Source organism: Ceratotherium simum, chromosome X (assembly GCF_057802395.1).
Source record: "Ceratotherium simum simum isolate JZ-2026a chromosome X, ASM5780239v1, whole genome shotgun sequence".
NCBI classification, from domain to species: domain Eukaryota; kingdom Metazoa; phylum Chordata; class Mammalia; order Perissodactyla; family Rhinocerotidae; genus Ceratotherium; species Ceratotherium simum.
In genome coordinates, this window is record NC_141940.1 from 91,825,067 (window position 1) to 91,848,391 (window position 23,325).

The 23,325-nt window shown below is 40.5% G+C and overlaps 1 long non-coding RNA gene across 12 annotated transcripts in view; it reads left to right on the plus strand.

Annotated features, from left to right (window-relative positions):
- LOC147911942 (uncharacterized) overlaps positions 1-23,325 on the plus strand; it is a 96,763-nt gene that overhangs the window by 55,766 nt on the left and 17,672 nt on the right. For 4 of the 12 annotated variants that reach the window (XR_015550734.1, XR_015550744.1, XR_015550736.1 and 1 more), the window contains 2 exons: positions 1,624-1,742; positions 18,609-18,775. This is a non-coding gene — a long non-coding RNA (uncharacterized LOC147911942). Of the gene's footprint in view, positions 1-1,623; positions 15,899-18,608; positions 18,776-23,325 lie in introns of those variants that run through there. The other 8 variants (XR_015550737.1, XR_015550743.1, XR_015550745.1 and 5 more) reach the window with 7 other exon arrangements.

Consider the following 23,325-nt stretch of genomic DNA (forward strand, 5'->3'; position numbering starts at 1 on the left):
GATTGTAAAAAAGTAAAAGAGTCTTAGAAAATTGATCTATAACTTTTATCCCCAGTCCATTAGGATTAGAGAAGGTCTCATGTCAAAATTTTTAATTTCTTAGTTTAGAAAAAAATTATTATTAAAAAGTATAAAATATTAATATCTTTTCCCTCCCCCAACAAATTATAAAAAATGCTTAAAAGATTGAGGAAAGAGATTTTCTTTAGATTAGTAGGTAGTTTGAATTCAAACCATTTTGAGTTCAAGTATCACCATAGAAACTTGGGTGGGAGGCTGTAAGTACTGTGGGCTCTTATTGTTAGACATCATTGTTGAAGGTGCTGTGTTTTTAAGACCATGGCTCCTGGCAGGAATTCATTGAAGTGTAAAAAGCATTTCCTTTAAAGTGGTAAGTATTTATTCAGTTCTCATGTTCTTCCTAAAAATTAAGTCTTGCATTCCTCTTATGGAAGAATCACAATCTTTAGTTATATTATTTTGAATGTAATCCCATGTTCAAAATAGGTGGAATATAAAATATTGGAATATAAGATACCTGGAAGGGACAAGTATCAGGCTTGGAAGCTACAAATTCCTTAACAGAAAGGGAGGAGGCAGGTCACCCATTCTGCTTATGGTTTCTTTTAATTTTTACAACTGTTCTTTGAAGTAAATTTATAGATTTGAAAGAAAATTAATGCATGGGTTGGTGAGTTTGGCTTTTGTTGGGTGAGGAATGATAAGAAGCAGGAGAGGCTGCACAGACAGGTGTATTTGGGGACTTAAAACAGTGGTTCTCAACTGAGGATGACTTTGCCCCTTAGGGGACATTTGGCGATGTCTGGAGCTGTTGTTGTGGTTGTCATCATTGGGGCGTGGAGATGCTATTGGCATCTAGTGGACAGAGACCAGAGATGCTGCAAAACATCCTATAATGCACAGGCCAGCCCTCCCCTCCAACAACAAATGCTCAGACCCCAAATGTCAACAGTGCTGATGCTGAGCAACCATGACTTAAAATGAACACAGTAAAGAAATTAAAACCAATGTACTCTCTGCCTCACTGAGATGTGTGGAAGAAATTTTAGCCTGAGTCACCCATCTTAGCAAATAGCTATGTCTAAATATTATTTCTAGACATCTTAAGGAGTAGCAACTATAGCTAGTAAGTAGTTATAGTTAGTAACTATAGTAGGTACAGTATATAGTTATATAGTAAGTAACTATAACAAAAAGGATTTACGTGTGATTTCTGGGGTCTGTTATTTTTTAGGATTTCACTTTCAGGATACACTTCTTTTTCTCCAGCCCAAATTTCTCACAGCATTGGCTTCTTTCACTTCCACTAGATCTTTCCATCATGGAAGTAATAGTTAGCTGGCGGCCATTCTGCGTGAAGTATTCTTTTGTCCAAGGTATTTAGAGGCTGCTTATGACATTGCCCCTGAGCTTTAGACACCATCAACCAGTAAGGAGTGCTACAGTGTATTAGCATTGTTTACCTTGTTACCGAGCATGAAAAATAGTAGGGTCGCAAAGTCGGAATATAATGTACCATGAGGATACAGCTTTGTTAGCATCAAGTGGCATTAATATGTGGTTCTTGTTAATAAAACACAAGTTCTATTTTTAAATGTTTAGCTTGTTCCTGGCGACAGAAATTGAGTTGCAAGACCTCAGAAGTTTGTCCTGTGTTCCCATCTGCCCTCCAAACGGGGTTCTCTTCTTCAGCATTCTAAGTGGTCATAGATTTGTAAAAGGTAATGTACCCATAGTATCAGTCACAATACATAATTCTTAGAAATTTTGGAACACTTAGCACTATTTTAAGTGTCAGAATGTGAAAATCAATGAAGAGGTGAAATGGAGCTGGGACAAGAGAAGAAAGCTGGAAAGCTGAGAAAGGTAAGGTTTGTGAAGAATGGGAAGAGCGTCAGATAAAGCAACAGTGATTTATTCTGCGTATCAGAAATATTTTTGAGCACCTAGCAAGTGTGAGTTCTTTAGGCCCCGGGGTTGCAGTAGAGAGAGAGAAGGGAGGGGATTTAACCAAAACTGAAAGGGCAGATGGAAGGAACAGCAAATACAACAATCTAGGCTACCGATTTTATAAAATAAAACATTTTATCATAGTCTTGGGAGAAGACCAGCTGTGTGTTTCTCAGTTTTAATTAGGAAGTATGCTTTTAGTTACCTGGAAAAGAAATGATCTCTGCCCTCTTAAAATTATATTTTAAAAAGATGCCACCACTATCTCCACCGAAAAAAAAAAGGTATATATGAGTATAAAATAACACAAAAATGGAACTACCTTCTTAATTATAGACATTGGATTTTAATTTAAAAAAATAAAGATTTTTTTCCCCATACTACTTTTTTTAAAAATATTCAACATGAGCATACAGGTTTTTGTTGTCATGGTTCATTGAATATTAAACTTTCATCTGCTACAATTTAAATTCCACAGAAAAATACAAAACAACCTAGCCATTTAAAATAATACTTTAAAAATATATCTCTTGGCCTGAAAAGATTTACATATTATATCGCTTATGTTTTCCTACTGATCTTTTTAACTTCCTGAGGTGAGAGAATCTACTGAAGAGGGTGGTAAGTGACTTTCACTCTGGGTCTATCTGTTTTATTTTGTTTTCCCTCAGTTTTAATCTCTCAAAAGAACCTTTTACAATTTTTTTTAACTTGGTCTGAGTTATAATCTGATATCTCCTTCTAACGGTGTCTCTGAGAGAGGCTCTTGCCCTCTCATACCAATTTTATTAACCTTTAAAATGAGGGAGGAAAAACAGTGGTGAAGGGGATAGATGAAACAAGATTGGCAAAAATAATCTTTGAAGCCAGTTAAAGATATGTGGGGTTCATTATCCTATTCTCTCTACATTTGTACCTGTTCTTTTTTTTTTGGTGAGTAAGATCAGCCCTGAACTAACATCCATGCCAGTCCTCCTCTTTTTGCTGAGGAAGACTGGCCCTGGGCTAACATCCGTGCCCATCTTCCTCCACTTTATGTGGTATGCCACCACAGCATGGCCTGACAAGCGGTGTGTCGGTGTGCCCCGGGGATCTGAACCCGCCAGCAGCGGAGCGTGCGCACTTAACCACTAAGCCGCCGGGCCAGCCGCTGTACCTGTTCGTAAGAATTTACATAATAAAATATTTTTAAAAGAGGCAGCAGAAGTAGATAAAACAAAATCTTGTTCCAGGACTAACACTGGTGTTCTTAGAAGGTCAGGGGGAAGATCTGAATATCACTAGAGGCCAAGTGCAAAGGCAGGCATTGTATGGGATCAGCTCAAGCCCTGTCTGGGGTGAGGGGAAGACAAGGGAGTAGATGTGAGTGAGTGAGGAGGGCTGCAGATAGAAATTCCTTAGCTGTGACTAGTGAGTCTTGACCCACCTAGACCTGGCTCTCATAAACCCTCTGGTAGAGGGGCTTTTCCATTGAAGCCTGTCCTCTGCTAATCCCCTTCAGCCCCGTTTTTTTTCCTTTCCTCTAAAAATTGGCCCAAACCTTCCATTACCCTGAACAATGGTATATGTTCATATGCTGGATATGGTACCATCTCCAAAGTCTTACATGCTCTCAGCAAGATGATCAGGAATTTCTTCAGTCCTGGCCATTCTAGGATCTGCTCATTTCTGGGGCATTTTGCTCTTTGCCCTGAAGCTCTGATGAAGTGTCCCACTTCAGTGGTTGGGTTTCTGGAGCCATCTCCTTATTACCTTGTAAGAGTTTTTTCCTTCTGATGTACAGCATACACCTTAGGTAGAACTTCCACCACGTCTGCCTTGGAAGTCACTGATCCCTCAAACCTCACACTTGACTTTCTATAAAGTCCAACCAGAGCTACCAAGAGCAGAGACTTGGGATACATCTCAAAAACCCCAGAAATAGATTTGGATGTAAAAGCTCCGAAGATGTTCCTAGCAACTCCATAAGTATGCACATAACCCTTCTAGTTCTCTGGCAAGGACCAAGGCTCTGAAGGGCAGAGACTCACAGCCCAGGTCTTAGCTCCTTTCCGAGGAGATAGATGTAGCGCCACCTGCCACCCTGATGTGGAACTGCACATACACTCCCCATTTACTTAGTGATTTTGATTTTTTTGTCTCAGTCAAACCCTGAGTGAAATCTTTGAAGAGGATGAGAAGGGAAAAGAGGAAGTGAAGGATTAGATTGAGATTGAGGTAAGCATAACAGCATAACAAAAGAGCTTAAAGAATTGAGGTGTGGAGGGCAAATACAGTAACCTTGGCACTGTTAATAGACAGTGACTTGGTGAGTAACTTATACCTAGATTTCCCTTTCCTTAGAACCTGCTACCCCATTTACTTCCCCTGAGCTGCAATGTTTCTCTAATGGAGGAGAGACAAAAGAAGTTGGCTTGCAATTTGCTGCCTAATCTAATATTTGGTTCTCATGTACTCACTTAACAGATGTGATTGAACACGTGAACGTTAGACCCTGGGCAAGATGCTGGGGCCAGTGTAGTAGGCAAGACAGACTCAGAGCCCTCTTCTAATGTAGGAATGCACACTGGCCTGTAGGTATGTTCTCTTTGGCCCCACAGTGCTATAAATGCTGCAATCCTTCTTCTTCCTGAAAAACTGGGATATTTGGCTCCCTGGACCTACATCTCTACAAGATGAAAGTCAGGGAAGTGTGGGGAGGTGTTGAGAAATGCCTGTCATGGTAAGCAGAGGCACATGTTCTACAACCTGCCCTGGCCTCCCTCTCTCATTTGTATTCGATATTTTAGGGGCCATCTTGGTTGGGATTCCTCATCTTCATGTGCCTCCCTTCTGGGGGTCACCCTGTGGGATGAGGAACCTTGAGTGAGAGCCGGGACTTCCCATCCCCAGTTGGGATGGGAAGTGTGGCTCCCTGCTGCTCCCCCTGCCAGTGGGCAATGCTCTTGAGCTACGCCCTTCATTCAGCCCTTCCCAGGCCACCGCTGCACAGCTCACCAGCTGCACAGCTGCTGCATGCTCTTCAGGATTTGAGTTTAAGTCAAAAAGGGGAAATCGTGCCACCAGCTTTTTCTAACCCTCTCACCCATGAAGCCTCCATTCCTAACAGTTTTGCTCTTTTTTGTCCCCTAAATACACCTGGGGCATTGTTTCTGCCTCCATACCTGCATCTTTGCAGTTCTTCCTAGCCCCTGGGCCCTTTTCTACCTGCTCATTGGTGCTGCTCAGCTTTGAAAGCACACCCCGCCGCTCCTTCTCCAGTGCTCTGATGGCTGGGTGCTGGTGAGGTTCAAGGCTGGGGGCAGGCAGCAGAGAACAGAGCTGCCTACAGGGGCTCTTCCAGCTTCTACCAGATCACTTGCTTTGATCTGTTTTACGTATTGGGCTTTCTCATAAATTTCCTTTGAAGAAAGGGTTCCAAAGCTTAAGGTACTGTCTGTTTCATTAATTTAGAGCCCACATGTTGTCTTATTTTATTCGTTATCATTCCTAGTCCTCGTACCTGTTCTCTACAATTGCATCTTGAATTCTGGAGGGCAAGATCTCTGTCCTGTGTGTTCCTACTGTCCCAGAGCCCAGCCTGGGACTGCACATAGTAAGGTAAAAAATAAGTCTTTGTTGCACAAGCAAGTCAACATTTCATTTACTGATTGTCAGAGCACTGAGTTTGTAGGTGATATAGATTTAATTAACTTTAATACCCTGAGACCCCTCTCCTTCTTAAGGCACACCCGTTCCTTACTCCTCTTAAAATGTGCATAGTTTTGAAAATGGAAACTATCCATATTATCATCTCTTTATTTCCCTCATCCGTCCGGTTTTGTCTCTTTAAGTCTGGGGCTAATAGTAAGGGACAGGTGGTGACAGGCCTGGCTGGAACAGCCCTTGGAGCCTCAAGCCACCTGATGTAGGGGAGGCAGGGAGAGATGGGCACTTTGACAGCGTTCAGGGTGGAGACCACAGTCATCTCAGAAATACCCTGGGGATTCCCAGTCTCTCCCACTAAGAAACACTGTACTTACAACATAGCGTCTCTCATTGGGTAACTAAGTACCCTTTAAGGGAGGCTCCACATCCCAGGGCAAGGTGGAAGGATGATTGAACTGGCAGTTGGGAGCCCTAGTTTACTTGCTAACCCCACCACTTGCTATTTTTTTAACCTTCAGCAGTCGCTGAACATTTCTAGGTCTGTTTCATCTAATTTGAGGGATTAAATATAGGGGAGCCCTCACAGCACGATTTCCCGATAGGTTGTAGATCTCCTCTCTGACTCTGCAGGCAATGCTTTATGCCAGTGTTCCCCTTAAGTTTCAGAAGAGGACACTAAACCTCAGAAAGTGTGAGGATGAAAGGCCCTGAGGCAAGCATGTATACAATTTATTTCAAGTCTCTGCCTTATCCTAAAAATGTGAATTTTGTATTCTGATCTTCACTAGATGTCTATGTTTTCACATTAAAACAATTTAAAAATTATTTTTGCAAAGTACATTATTTATTGTCCTCAAATTTTGGGGTATGATGCCCCAAGGGTATGTAACATGCTAAGTCCCTGGTTTTGCAAATTCCCAAGAGGGTCCTCATGCTTCTTCTATCTAATTTTTTTGTGGTCAGTTTTAAATTCCAAGATGGAGATTATGACTTTATAATAATTATTGCATATAGCAATTCACTTTGCCCTCCCCGTAACCCTATGAAATAGATATTATTGGTTACCTTCATTTTACAGATGAGAAAACAGGCACCGAGATGTTCAGTTAGTTGCCCAAAGATACACAGTTCATAAATGGTGGAGCTGGGATTTGACCCTAATCCCACTTAACCTCACTCAGCTTTCTGCCTCTAGAGTAAACTAATTCAGGTAAACCAATTGATTTTTTTTTTTTTTTTTGGTCATTGATAACGAGTCTAAGAATTTTGGAGCTGCTTTTCACAGCCACTGACACGCAGCATTTTGCAATAAATTTTAATGTCATTTGCAGGTACCTAATGTGTCTAGAGCTCAAGAAGCTCAGTGATGGGGTTTAATGTCCTCAGTTACCAAGCATTTGATCAGCCTCAGTTCTGTGTCCACAGATAGACTATCTGATGACTACCAACTGTCAGCTTCTGAGAGACGCCACACAAGGAGTGCCTCTGACTGGGGTGATCAGTGTCCTACTAGAGAGACACTCAATCCGAACTTTGTCTCATGAGTCCAGATGATGGATCTGCATAAGCCACGTAGTTGAATGTTTTCAAACAATGTGACTAAGATGCAGAAGATACTGATATTACAGTTGGTATAGTAGCTTTGCAGTATTATTTGGTACTGATGCACTTTGCTTAGAGTTCATTGTGTTTCTTAGCTGTGTAAACAAAATGCAAATGCTATTTATTAATCACAGCTCTGTTTAATGCTTGTGGTTTAACGTTTGCCAGATATTTCAGTATATAGCCACAGATTACTCTGGGTGACATCAGCAACAACAAAGTCTTTCTGTTTCTTTCTTCTTTTTTTTAATCTGTTTCTCTAGTTACTTTTTTAAAAATTTGGATTGGGGCTGTGGGCTTACCATATCCATTGTGGCGACAGCAACAACAAAAAGTCACAGAAGAGAACAAATTAATCCATATCTAAAGAGAAGGTCTTAGACGTATGACACCGAGAAATTAGAAATTAGACCTTCCACGCATTCCTACCTCTGGACCTACTGGCCTACCTCCATGGGGACTCATGGAGTTGTTTTTGTGTACTGCCTCACCAAAGGCCAACCTCTCCGTGGCACACTGGGTCCCGTCATCTGTCTCCTAATCAAGGCTCCTGCAGTTCTCCATGTGTTCCCCAGTGTCATCCATTTCTCCCACCCATATCCCCTTCCAGCGACTGTGTCATTTCTCTTTGAAACTGTTGTCGCTATTTACTGCTGTCGCTATTTACTGCCTTGAATACCTCTCCTCCCATGCTCCACTGTCTTCATTCCAGTTAGGCTTCGTGCCCGCCCCCCCCACTCCCTGCCAAAAAAAATGACTCCTGTCAAGAGCGCCCAGGACCTCCAGGTTTCAAATCCAGTGATGAGTCCCCAGTCCTTATTCAGCCTGTCAGCAAGATTTGACCCAGCTGCCCCTGCCCTCTTCCTTGAAATCATTTTCTTCACTTGGCTTCCTTGATGCCATACTTGGTGCTCTGCTTACCCGGAGAGTGTTCCTTGCCAGTCTTCTTCACTGATTCCCTACTGGCATTGCCCCAACCTCTTCATATTCAAGTGCCTCGGTCCTCCTACCACTTCTCTATCTGTCCACACTCCCAAAGTAAAATTAATCTCTTGGCTTTAAATACCACTTAAACACTGATGATTTCATTTCGGAGCTCTCTGCTCAATTTCAACTTCATCACTGCTTGGATGTCCAATTGGCATCTCAAACCTAGCATGTCTAAAACCCAACTCTTCATTCCCCTCTACACACCTCCCCACCCCTGACATACCCAGCCTCCCCATCTGGGGAAATGGCAGCTCCATTCTTTCAGTTGCCTGGGCCAGAAACCCTGGAGTTGCCATCAACTCCTCTATTTAGCTTACACCCCATGTCAGTAAATCCTATCTGCTCTTCCTTTAAAATATATCCAGAATCTGATCACTCACCGTTATCTCCACTGATACCACATAGGCCAGGCCACTGTCATCTCATCTGGATTAATCAGCTAGGCGCTCTGTCCCACCCTTGCCTTAGGAGTTACCCTTTGAGATTGTTCCACTCTCCTGACCAAAAGCCTCATATGGTTTTCTATTTCTCTCAGAGTAAAGACCATAGCTCTTGAAAGACAATGGCCTAGAAAGCCCTGTGTGATCTGCTCTCCACATCCCTGCCCAACCTAATCAATGTTATCTCCCTCTTCTTTCTCCCTTGCCCATTCTGCTGTAGTGACACTGGCCTCCTTGCTGTCCCTGTAACTGACCAGGTATACTCCTACCTCAGTGCCCCTGCACAAGTTCTTTCCTTTGCCTTACCTCCTCACTTGTTGCCTAGATCTCCATGCTACCTGCTTCCTCCCTTCCTTCAGAACTTTATTCGAATGCCTGCTTGAATAAGAGAGGACTGCCTTCACTGATAACCCTAAACAAAATAACAGCCACCCCTACTGTTACCCCCACCCTTATCCCAGGATTGCTTGCCTTCTCTATCTTGCCAGAGATCTCATCACCAGCTAGCATAGTTTGCATTTATTTGATTGTATGTCCTTCCGCTCTGGAAGAGAAACTCCATGAGGTCAGACACTTTGTCTCTTGTTAATTGCTGTATCCCCTGAACCTGGCCCAGTACCTGGGAGTTAGTAGTACTCAATAAAAATCTTTTGAATGAATGAGTGAATTACCTGGACAAGGTGGTGAGAAACAGGCTATGGGAAATGAGGATTTGCCCAGGCTGGAAGAGGACCTATAGCATCTACAATATTTCCTGTATTCTAAGACACCCCCTCTATCCACCTCCCATATTTGACCATTTCTAAAAGTGGGATGCGTATTAGAATGGACACCCTCTCTCAATCACCTACCAGGCAGTGGTCATGATGCAGTTGCTGTTGCCCATGCATTACAGTTTCATGAGTTGTATTGTTCCTTCTATGTATGGCTGAGTGTACCTGCCATTTGATATGCTCTGAAAAACGTTACACTTATTGAAATAAAATTTTACTGGCGTCGAAACAAAATGTTATTGTGTACACAGAAAGAAAGGCATGAGAACAGCAGGGAGTAAATTTGATATCAGTGAAGCAACTGTTCATCGTTGGAGAAATGACTGAAATCCCATATTTCCTTTCGAAGCAACAACTAGGAAAATACAAGTAGTTGAAGCTGTTGTTTGTTGCTGAGATACATGCAGAAGCACTGCCAGTCACATGCCAAGCAGTGCAACTGAAGGCAGGAGAAATTGCCAAATCTCCCAGAGCAAAGCAATGAGAAGCTAGTTTGAGTGTCATTCAGGACTGTCTTTAAGGCGTTGTGTCGTAGTTAATTGGCAAAGTTTCTTTCTTTCCTAATGGTACATAAAAGAATGGAGTGTCTTACAATCAGTGACATTTCAGTTTGGATGAAATAGAGTGGGTTTCTTTTCTAGGTCTTAGAATTATAAAACTAATTTATAAATCTTAATTTTGTCATTCATAGTTACTAGTTTACATTTTAGTTTTTAAGATACCAAGTGTTACTCTTGCATATACATTAAACAAAAAGGGACAGGCTTAGCCAGGTACCCGGGTTATGGTTTCTTGGTTTTCCTACTGAATGTCTTTCTCTAGCATTAAGTAGAAAGCTAGCATCATTGGGACTAATTATCCAAAAATGAGTTTTGACTTTGGTTTGTTATAATTAGTTTGAAGATAAATTTTTCAGACAGCTACATGTTTTGTTTTTCACCTTTTTCTTTTGAAATAATTACAGGTGCCTAAGAAGTTACAAAAAGTAGTGCAGAGAGGGCTCGTGTATCCATCACCCAGCTTTCCCCCATGGTGACATCTCACAGAACTAGAGTCTAGCTGCAGTTTTTAATGGATCATCTTGTTCACTTCCCATGACCTGTTGGGGTAGGACTAGACAGGAATAGTAGTTTTGTCATACTGTACAACCAGCCACCTCACTTTTGGCGGGTTCCTGGTCACAGGAGGTGAGACCAGAGGCAGCAATGTTCTAGAGGGATTCATACACTGATTGTCACCTCATAGAGGAAATAATCAGGTTAAATTAATTTGTGACCTAAAACTCTCCAACAGAGGAAATCTTCATCGATTTGTTTTTGCTTCAGCACAAGCTTTCTTTTAAATAAATTGTTTTAGAGCAATTTAAAATGCTCTGCAAAGGTCTTGAAATAGAGCAACTTGGAGTTCTAGAATCACGGAGTCGGAAGGGACTCAAGGTCAACTACACATTGAATAGGGTGACTTCCCCTTTAACACCCCTGCCAGGGTCCTATTCCAGCTCTTCTTAAGGCCCTCCTCTGCTTAGGGCCTCAGTCCAGTTTCCACATGATAGGACTTTTCCTATACACACATCAGACAACAGACAGGTACCGCTCTGCTTTCTCTGCCCGCTTCTGCTTAAATACATCTAGATACTTTAATCCTACCATAGTTGCCTGCTGCTTCTCCACAGGCTGCAGTTTTTCCATAGTTAGCCACATCCTGGAGAGAGGATAATGATGGATCAGAAAATTAGGAAGTGAGCTGAGAGATACACTGTAGGAAAGATATGAAAAAGAGGACTTGGTACAAGATTGGAAAAAAAAGCTCACTATTAAAATTGTATTTTTCAAATGACATGGTGCCCTTCTTTTCTTGTTTCTCTTTTCCATTTCTATTATTTATTCCCTTTCACAAGCCAGACTTTTAGAGTGTGGTCTGCATTGTGAGGGGCCCCGATACTCCCATCTCCCCAGCCCAAGCTTCTCCTCATATCTTGTTTTCTGCCTCACTGACTCCTTTACCTCATCACTTCCCAGCCAAGACCACCGCTACCACCTTCACATCCACCTCCACCAGTGGCCTTGCCTGGATGCCTGGCCTCCAAGTTGTCTTGCTGCAGTTTTTTATTCTTTTCCTCTATTGCTAGATGAGAACCAGGTCACCTCAGCATAGTTAGTGAATGATTTGTAAAGTCTTAAATTCATTTACACTTAGCATCAATTATGCCTTTGAAAATTCGGATTCTCCCATGTAAAACACCAGGGAACGGTAAGCACCCCACCCCCAACCCCAGCACCAGACATTTGGTATATTTGGGAGCAGAAAAAACCCATGCAGAGTACCCCAAGGACTCTTCTTTTCAGAGGACTTGAACTCTGAAAATTGATAAGACCTATTTTTCAGTGTCTTCCCCTGCAATTACTATTTAGAATATTTAAAAAGAGAGAAAGAACTAAAATATGACTTGAAAATTTCTGCACACTTTTCCTAGTCACTTGTAATAGACTCAGGTCAGGATGTGACAAAATTGGGTTAGGGAATATTATTTCTACTACATAAGAAACTGGAGATTCTAAGTAGGGAGAGTACAGACTTGAAAGGTAGAAAGTCAAATACTACAATATCATTAACTTGGCTGGGGTTGGGTGGCAGGGAGCTTGAGGGCTGGAGGTAAAGATGGAATCCAAGTCACCTAGTCTGAAAAGGCCTGGCTCACTTTATACGTATAAACCCAATATTGATGTGTCTTTGTAGGTTATGTAAGTATATCTTGACTAGAATCGCCAAAATGTTAATGTTATATAGTATATAGGCAGATTTGGAGATATATAAACCTGGGCATACAAATTGTCATCCCTAAAGAGCACATCATTACAGATTAAAATTTTCAAGTTGAGGAACACATAAACATGGAAAAGTTAAAAGCTTTTGCTTACTCAGAGTGGTCTTGAAATAATTTATTTGGAGACCCCAGTAAAGGTTGTGCTGGTGCGAAAAACCATATCCCATAAATGAAAATGAACTTTGGAAAACCTGACGATGTGATAAAGACGCTATTCTCCTTTAGCTCCTGTGGGTGAAATATTCTGTAAGGATCCTAAATTCATAGGGAGCATTTACCTATCTGCAGAATGTCCATACCCATGTTTAAAAGAAAAAAAACACCTTGGGTAGATAACCAAAGGGACAATGCATTTTAGTTCGTTGGTGTAGTAAAAAATGTAAATGTGTCAGTATTGTTCAAAATATGCCCTCTTGACTCCCTAACGCGTAGACTTGGGAGAGTAGAAAATAATTGGTCTTTTGAGCCTTTCTCTTTAGATAGCCAGTGTTTTCCCCCTGGTGATATTTATATTCCGCAAATTACTAAATAGATTGGGTTGAAAAATATGGCAGAAAAGGAAGTGCTTTTCCATAAGTCTGGTTAATTACACACCCTGACTATAAATAGCTGAGCTATGTTCTTATTCTGTATAAGTTACAAAAAACTGACTTTATATGTTTTGATCCATCTTTTTCTCCACATTACTCCTAATAAATTCTTAAAGTGATGAGGATCCACTTATTTCAGCATAAAGCAGGTCAAAACTTTTGTATGACAACTTTATTCTCATCAAAAACTATTATGAAAGGAATGCCCACTTCTTCCCGAGGGTTTGTGGTTGCATGCAGCTTTCCCGTTGGAATGCTCTTGAGAGGTTAAACTCATTTCTGAGCAATTGTTTTCATAAACTCAGTATTTTGCTTCCAGCACTCATGGCTAGATAGTGTGTAACCTGGTCTCTATCCCATATTAGCCACGTTGTTTTCACACTTATCTCCAAGGGCCAAAGATTATCTTACAGAAGCTCTGAAATAATTCCTGTTTCTGAAATTCATGTGTAAAAGGAAATTTTTAAAGGGAAGAGGGTGAGAATCAAGTTCAAACTCTTAAGAATTTTTGTAAAGGATTATATTGATTCACAAAAGCTCTCCGGCATCTTCTGGCAGAGATGTGAGAGAAGGCAGTGATTATAATTAATTTTTAGTGAGTGCCACATATTTGATAATTGCTCTGATTCATGCTATTATATTCCTCTTCCTTCACCCACAGCAAAACAAGCTTAATTTGATTCATACCCTTAGGAAGAAAAAAAAAAAGCCTAAGATTACTCACATGGCTGTGATTCAGCTTTTGGCTCCCACCACCTCCTCCTCCTCCTCATCCTCCCTTTCTCCCACCCTGCCCACTCCCATATTCACTCCCACCCAGTGGCGTTGCCATCAAAAAACTGAGTCAGTTCGTTCTTTAAAATGGGTGGGGAAAGAAGACAACTAATAAAAACTTTTCTGTGTGAGGTATACTGCTTAGATATGAAATCGTTGCAGGAAGACGGGCCAAGTGGCTGCTTATATAACATGAAAAGCGTGGAACAGAGGCAAGCTCTCATAAAGAAATGTTCGGATTGTCTTACATAAGTCTAGACATAGTTTGTGTGCATGTCTGTAGAGGCATACACATAGCCATGTAGGCAGGTTTCTATGGAAATTTTCTAACATTGGGAATCTTACATGTACTGTTAACGAAACACATCTGATCTCAAAGTAGGATACTTTGCTGTAATCAAAAAGTGAATCTAGCAGCTATCCAAAGATTTTTGATTATTGTAAAACACAGACGATAAAGTCACTTTGTCAGCCTTCAAATGACCAATGTGACTTGGAAGCCTAAGATTTTTTTCCCCCCTGAGGAGTTGGAAGATTGATCCTGGGGGTGACAGCTCACCCTTGGTGAGCTGATGGTGGTGGCAAACATTATTGAAGCAGCGATTTCTGTTCCTTCTTTGTGTTTTCTCATTTATTCCCATTCTCCAGATGAAACAAAAGCCTTGGTGAAGTGAAGTGACTTTCCCAAGTCTCCACAGGTAATAGTCCCAGAGCTATTATTGGAACCCAGGCTGTCTGTCTGCATCCTGACCTATAGTTCTGGTTTGTGGGAACCCGACACAGTTGGATCATTTGGTATTTTAGAGATTGCCTGGGGACGGCAGTGGCAGCCGAGAGGGAACTGGATGCTGGAGCTCCAAACCTGCCTTTAACTGAACTGTTCAATCAGGTCTCTATGCATCTTCGAACCGAGCTCCCACATGGAGGGGAACGGAATCAAGCCTTCCCCCAAACACTCATTTGTAATCCTAACCACCACCTCTCCATTTTGCTGGCTTTCCCCCCATTATGTTACCATCTGTCTCAGAAACATTGCCTGGATAAAGACAAATTGGAGCAGTTGCTCGCCCTCAAACAAAACATAGAATGACTTCTCTTATCCCCCAGAGCAGTGCCGAGCACCATATTTGAGGAGTTCCATATTTATAAAGCTTGCCTGCACCTCGGAGATGTCTGGTTGCTGTCCTTTTTATCATTCTTCAAATATATGCTGGCTGGAAACGATTAGCTTTTGTTACAAAAGGGTTTGTGAGATGCTTGAATTTCTTCATATAGTTTTCAGATGGAAATCCATATAGTTTTCTCCTTTAAGAAATGAAATTTCTTACTGAAAGACAGCATAGAAGAGAATGCATGCTGAGGGTGCTTTTTGTGTCCCCCACACACCCTCCCCTCCATGATTTTCCCTTAGGGTAACTATGGGAGGGTTTTAAGTGATGACCCTGTAGAGAGAATGAACAGCAGATGTCAGGTACTTGTTTCTGGGTCTGAAACCATCTCCTCGAACCTCTGTTGGGGGTCCCTTGTTGATGTCAAGGGCAGTGCTCTGCCCCAGACAGGGCTGTAGTGTTTCTCCCTGTCTTTGACTCATTCACCTTCCTTCCTGGCTGATGACTTTCCATGTCTTTACCCATCTGAGCCGACTGGAATGGAAGTTCTTCTTGAATGTCCTCCCTGGCTGGCCTGGCCCAGTTCTGCCCTAGTTTTTGGAAACTCTGAGAAGTTTGGACAGAAAGGCCCAAACAGATGTCAAATGTAAAACCAGACGAGTATTTAAACCACTTTGGGAGGAAAATATGGATTGGTGAAACAGTTACAAGTGATTCTTTTTTAAAAAGTTACGGAATTATATTTTTCTCATGCAGAAATGTTATTTAGGGAATGACTAAGGTATGTGTTACTCTAAAACGATGGTGCAAAGAGCAGTTAAAGGGTAGAGGTTGGATGATAATGAAGAGAGAACAGACAACCCTTACGTAGTGCTTACTATCTGTCAGGCAGACACTGTCCTCAGCACTTACATGTATCACATTTGTAACCCAGGTACCACAGCTCAGAATGGTAGAGCCGGGATTCAAACCTGAGCAAATCTGGCTCCGGGACTTCAAAATATGTTATAAATTCTTTTAGATGCCAAAAGTTTTAGGTGTTTGATTTTATTAACATTCTGTTTTCATAGTCTGTGTTTATTTCCATTGAAAGCTATGTAATTACAGATTTTATGTTCTCTGTGTATCATAGAAAGGTAACTTTCTTTAAGCCAATAAAATTTTACTCAAAAAAACAGTAAGTGGCTAGATTAATACATCCTTGTTGAAGTGTGAATAAGTTTTAATAACTGAATGAAAAATATGTGCACATAGTTAAAATACAGAGACTTCAAAAGTGTAATTTGGAAATGCACTTCTAAATTGTACTGTGTGAATTTAATTTCTGAAAGTCAATTCTATATGTAAATTTAGTGTAGGGTTTATCCAGTAAAACCCTAAAGGGAATCCTTTTGTAAAGTGGATAGTCAATTCCTGAATTTACTATTTTCCACTGTTCCAGTTTGTATACCTTTTCTCTGCCCTTCTCTACCAATTTGAAAATAAGATATTTCAACATTTTTACATATTAAAGAAATAGAACGTATTTTCTATATTCTAACAAAATTAGTTATCCATCAAGGCATAATCAACGATAAATGTCAAGCCTAGGTCCGAGCAGTTGCTGACTTCGCTCAAGGTTAAAGGAAGTATGGTGAAAAGAGGTAACTATAGTTAAACTGCTCAGACAGAGCCGTCCAGATTTTTTGTGTGGGGAATTGCACGTCCTATTACTGCATTCCTCCTGTCTGCGTAATACCTGGGAACAATTTATTCCATGTAATGCCACCTCCATCTTGGTAGTGAACTTTTTGCTGAAGAGGAAGACTTTTAGGCATACCTATTTATTTAATAGGAATTTTCACAGCTGACATTTGATGATTTGTAAGTTTCCATTTTGCAGCTTTTAGTCAGGTTGAGATTAAAGGACTGTACCGATTTTTTGTGTGTGATGTGATTGTATTGCATGTGTGCTTGTGTGTGAGTAGCTCAGGTTAGAATGTGAATTGCAGTAAATGCAAAAGTGAAAGCTTCAACATGGCTCTCAGGCTCCCGACCACTTCCTGAAGAACCTGCCACGTGGGCCCCAGACTTAGAGACTTAAACTTGGGTCCTCAGGATGGAAAGAATCCAAGTCTCCCATGGTAAAAGCCTCCAGTAGACCTAAATGTATAAAGCCTGTTTACTGCTGTCACGTGAACTCAAACATTTGGTTGCCTCAGTTGTAAAGTTTTCAGTGAATAATTATGAAGTTTTCAATATTTGGGAATACAACCAGAGCCTTGCCGTACCTTAAAAATAATCTTGCAACTTTCTCGTTTACATGATCCAATTCTTTGAAACCATTTAGAACGTGCATTCTGATCCTGAAATGTACAAGTTATAAAAGTAAAATGTGAGCATGTCAGATTAACTACAATCACCAGTCTAATAAAACTGAGTCACATCCAAATGGGCTGCACTTACGCTACCCTCCCATTCTAGGCAAAACGTGGCTGGGGGAGGCAGTCTGAGTCATCACCTGGTTTGTTTGACATACGCTTCCTTCCATAAATTGGGAATGGCAAGCGGCACAGTGTTCCGGGCTTGCCTCAGAGAAGGAGCTGTTGCAGGCTTGCACGACAAAATAGGGCCTTTAGGTTTGAGGGATGAAGCTGAGCCCATATTCTGGCTTCAGATGGCTGGGGGAGGGGGAGAACCCGACAGACCCAAACAAAGAACATTTGTAAGTACCATTTCGGGGGGGCCAAAGAAATGGTGGGGTGTTCACAGTTGAATTTTTCCTGGGACATAAAAAATATTTGAGAAATAAATTGGAGATGTTAAAATGTAAATAAATTGGTAGCTAGTGCACTAAGGGGGGGCTCATTTACTTAACAAGAATGTTCTTGATGTGAACAGTCCAAAATGATTACATGAGAGAGAAAGAGAGGGAGAGAAACGGGGAGAGACATACGATTTGGTAGTTACCGTACAAATTTGTCCTGGCAGTGTTTAATTTTGCCTGATTTATCCAACCATTTTGAAAGAAACGTATTTCATTGAAGAAACTTTTTCATGGCAAACTGAATTTCCTTTAGGGGTATTTGGAGGGGGTGAGAAAAGAGGGGGCTCGTGTGTGTCACCAGTGTTCCTACAGCGACTTTGCAGAGGCTCACTGGAGCTTTTTAAAATAAAGAAGTTTAGAATATAAAATTGTTGGGGAGACTGTAGAGGAAGGAGAAGGAAGAGTAGATTTATAGTTGAAGTGGGTTTGTAAACTCAGCCTCTGCTTTGGGATTGTGTTTTAATATGTGCCAGGCATTCCTCTGATTTCCATCCTGGCTTGGTTGTGGCTCTTTCTCTGTCTGTGTGAGGCTCGGGTGTTCCCTGTTTTAAAGCCGGAGTTGTCACAGCCAGGGCGTTTTCTGTTTCGGCTTATGGCTTTTTTTTTCTCTTTTCCTGAATGAGTGTCCTTTGTGTAACCCCAGTAATTCAGAAATCCTGCAGTGATAGGGACTGCCCTGTCATGTGACTTAGGTACTAGGTGCTGCTTGCGATTGGTCAGCAGCTAATTGGCGGGTCCCTATAAGAGGTCCCACTTCAAGCGTCCAGCCACTCTCCTGCCTGGACTGCTGCTCAACAGGGGCAGCCGGGGGTAGGGGGGGCGGCGGGTGTCCAGTGATTCAGCCACATGTGATAGATGACCAAGTGACTGCTTCCTTGGGGTCTGCACATCAGTGGAAGACACCCAAACTGATTGTGGCTGACTTGATCAAACTCTGACTTCCTGAACTGGTAACTGTCACTTTAATATAGCTTACTGATTAAACTCAGAAAAATGCAGCTACAAATCTTTGCCAGGAACTTGTGTGGACTTAACTCCCTGTTCTCCGCCCCCCCCCTTGTTCTTATTCGTTTTGTCACAGGAATGAAAAGCAGATAACTCTTTAGAAAACTTTCGTAGGAAAAGCGCCTCGTGTGATCTGGAACAAAGACATTTTATAATCAGATTTATCAAGCTGTGAAGAGGGAGTTTTAGCGAACGGAAGCAGCAGCATTCTGTCACCAAGAAATACTGCTTTATCCAGAATTGGTAAGTGAAAAGTGGCATTGCTTCCTAATAGATATCATATGGTGTGTGTGGGAATTGTAAAATTGTTCACAGACCTCTAACAACTGTGTTGAACCAGAGAACACATAAACAGAGTGAGGAATTCTGAAAAGGAGCAGCCCAAGAATATACCCTAAAGGCTGAGAAGAAGCCAGGTAATTTACAAAGATGAGCTGAGCGTTACCATTTTAGTCAAATATGTGTAATACAACTAGTTTGGCTTTTTTTCCCCCTTTTCCTTTTTAATGGGAGGAAACAAAATCAAAATGTGTTGTTTGGTGGTGTTGCAGCATTAACTTTCCATGGATATAGGTTTCCATTTAGTCTGAATAGTATTTATGATATTTGAAGGGATGCTTTCAGAATTAGTCAACTTGCCTCCTTTTCTTCCATCTACCCAAGGATGTCAAGTATTTAGTTAGAACTCTACAAAATGAAAGTTTAAGTAATGCGTTAGAAACATTTCCTACTCATTGTGAAGGGCAGATTAAGATGGCAATAGATTTTTTAACATTTGTGTCATGAATTTTAATATTGTTCTATTTGATTATATTAGTACGGCAAAGGCGTGGTTATTTCTATATGATCCATTATGTTTTGAGAGATTGTGATTAGCAGTTCTGATGGATTTGCATGTATCTGTCTGTCTTTCTCTGAAAGCTTAAATTCAGTTTTCTAATCTTGACTCTGAACTAGCCCTATGTTTAAAATTTCCAGAAAAATATAATAAATCTTTGAATACCTGTATTATATACAATGGATTCTTGTTCATGAACTGTAAGGAAACACAATTTTATATTAGGCACAAATGTCTGATTTCTTGATTTGGTTTCTTAAGACTGATTGTGCCGGAAAAGTTGAATCGAGTAAGAAAAGAAAATTAGAATGGTGGGTGGCTACCTGATTTTACCAGTTTCTTATTGGTCAATAGAAGCAATCATGTGATGTCTACTTATATAAAATCAGATGGGAAAAATATTTTGTTCTTTAACTGCTAGCAATTATATAGGTAATTTTGGTGATCTTCCTTTATGAATGTGAATATATGTAATTAAAACTGTTATTGACAGCGTTGTAAGTTTTGGGTTATATAAGATATAATATTATTTATTTCTTTTTAAGTACCTTAGGTCAAATTTTGAACGTTGAATCTGCATTTCTGACTTTTAGTTCCCATTCCATTGCTTTCGAAATCTTAAAATCTTTAACTCAAAAGGGAAAAATGTATAATAAAAAACAGGATAGCAATGCTGCAGTTTCTCTCTGTTGGAGCTAGAGAGAGATGAAGGTGGCAGGGAGGGAGGTGAATCTTGTGGGATCTACTAATTGGTGTTTTTTTTTGCTTTTTATATACTTTGAGAACTTTTAAGATCATTTTTCTCAGACTCATAGCTCTCAAGACTTCTGTATAAGTATTTTTCAAAGAAATAGATAAAAAGCAAGGTTAGCATGGCTGTTAAGGGCAGGTCCTCCAGTAAGTCGGATTGGTGATTCAAACTTGTGAATATTACAAGTTATTTGACTTAAGGTGTGGCTGAGGGTATGGAAAAATGCTTCTCATTTCTCTGAAGCACATGAATTTATAGGTTTTAGAGTCTTGAAGACAGAAAAATGGTGACAAAGCATTAAGATATTTACAGGTAATTTATATCTGACTGCTAGCTTGTGTTCAGTGATTCACAATTATTTTCAGCTCTGTATTTCACGTAAATACTTGGGCGAAACATGATGATTTAATAATCTGGCTAAACACTGCCATGCTTAATGGAAAAAAAGCCTTTATATAATTTTTAGGTTTTACTTATCCATTTAGAGGCTATTGTTTTGAATGACAAAAATATGATAGAAGCGTGTTGAAACAATAAATGCTAGAAAGTATATTCCAGAAGAATTCCTTTAGATCTTCATGTTTTCAATTCTGTTTGCTCTTCTGTTATTAATTTTTAAAAATACATGTAAAATAAATAACATAGCATTGCCCTGAATTCTCTGCTGGGGTTATTGAGAGTATTAATATTTTTATATACTCTGTTCAAAGATATTAACAGTACACACATGTCTTTGTGAGTATGTAAAGCTACAGACTGAAAGGAATCAGGTCAAGTAACAGACCTCACAATAATTTCTCTCAAATAGTATTTGATATTTGCGTATTCAGGAATATAAACACTTTCTCTTTGGGCTTGTTTCTTAAAATTTTGGTGTGGTATACAGTTTTGCCCAATTAAATTTTTTTGAGGTTTGTATATGTATGTGTGTATATATTTGGTTGGAAGGGGGAGCTTTAATTGCTAGTGAAACAAGTGGCTGTTTGTTAGAACCTAGATAAGCCTCATAGTGTTGTTCCTATGACAACTGAGGGGGTTGGGTGTTGAAATGTAGCTTTAAGTTCTCAGTTTGGAAATGTCATTCAGACCTCCCACTACAGTCTCATTGAGTAGGAGGATAATGAGAAGGGGAAAAAACCATGCAGCGACAGAAGTGTCTCCGTTCGTTTCATGTCTTCCTGATTTGCCTTTGTGTACAGATCGCCATGGGAGTGGTAAACATAGGTCTTGAACAAAGCAATACTTCAGTATAAAATAAATGAAAAGGGGTTTAAAAAGTTGGGGAAGATAAATAACAACGTATGGGGGTAATAAAGAGACGGGAGAAGTCGACTTCCATGGGTTTGTGCAAATCCTTTATCCAGTGCTGACCAGCAGTGAGAACATCTTGAACCAGTTATTGTATAGCTCTTCAAGAGCTGCAAATATTTCCCTAAAATGCAATGTGGAGAAAATTCCTTTGGTAGCAGGATAGTTTACCACTTTGGTGTAACATTTATTCATCTCTCTAGGCTGACTCCAGAGAGTCCTGTATTCTTTTAAGGTACATGTTTTTTAAGTCAGTTATTTGTCATTTAATAGCTTGTCTTTTTTTCTCTGAGAAAGATAAGGTTGTGCTATTAAAATAGTGGTAAAACTTAAGTATTTTACCCTATATTCAAAAATTAATTTAAAAAACCCCTAAAGATTGTTTGAGACCTGTTTTGTGTGGAAATGAATTGGTTGACTGAGAATCTAATGGCACACTGTATTTGGGGGGAGGGATTGTTTAGATAATATTTGACATAGATTAATTATGCAGTTGTGGATTTTCCATGCCTGAAGGGCTTCCTATTTTCTACTCCTAAATGCTTTTGACTATTCATTTGGTCATTAGCACATCCAGAAGTTAGAAAGGAAAACTTTAATGAGTTTTGCGCCTTCCTTAATGTATAGGTCCACCATCTCTTCTGAAATCTAAAAAGCTCTGAAAACCAAAAGATTTTGATGTAAAAAATTTGGCAGCAAATCCTGACCTGAACTGATGTGAGGAGATTTATATTCTTGATTTATCCCACTTAGTATGAATGTTTGTACGTTTTACTCTAGAAATATTGATGTGTTTGATCATGGAGTGCTGTATCAGACCCCCCTGGAGTTTTATGTAGATAGAATAGTCACCCTATTACATTTATAAATCATCATCATCGTAATCAATCTGAGTGTCAGCTAACGGTTTGTGGACTTCTAATTACTGATATACATTGAGCTCGAATTATGTGCCAGGCACTGCTCTGAATGAATCACTGGCATCTAGAACAGTGCCTGGCACATAGGAGATACTCAGTAGATGTGTTTGGGTATAAAATGCTTTACCTATATTAACTTATTTAATCCTCACAAAGACTGTATATGACCAATATGATTGTTATCCCTATTTTATATGGGGAGACTAATGCACAGAGAGGTGAAACAACTTGCCCAAGTAACACAGCCAGGAAGTAGTAGAGCCAAGATTTGAAAGCAAGCAGTCTAGCTGCAGTCTGCTCTTAATGAGTCCACTTCACGTATGAGAGAGGCCTGGAAATGGGCACTGGAACTCTTGACCGAGTCAGAGGGGCGTTTCATCTGTTTACTTTATTCCTAGTCACCCTGTTTCTGGTGTCATCAAAAGCTGATGACATCGCCACCATGGTCATTACCAGGGGTCTGCTGTAGAATGCTTACAACAGGTTCCCCTGGGTGGGAGTGTGGGAATTCCAGGGGTGTGAGCTGCTCTTAATCTCTTCACAGGCTTCCCTGCATTGATCTTCATCAGCAGTCAGCCTGACTTCTTTATCTTGAAAAATTAAGACACATGAAATAACTCTTTCCTTAGCCCCAAGGGAATTATCTTGAATAGTGGAAAAAGTCTTTTTCGCAGACATTTTCTGGGCCATTAACCCAGCAGGAGGCCTGGGCTCTGAGGAGGGCATGGGTCACCTTGGAGGGAGTGAACTCCCTGGCGTGGGAGCCACAGTGGGACAAAGCAAGGGCCCCTTGGGCAAATGAGGCAGCCTGTGGAACTTGAGCTGCATGACTGTCTGAATTCACAGAAGGATACTTTTAACAGTTCTTCTCAAAAAAGTATCTAAGGTGTCTCTCCAGTACCTATATATTTCTAGGGATAAATTCATTCCAAGCTGATAGCAGCCTCCCCATTCTACTTCCCAAATTTCTTATCCT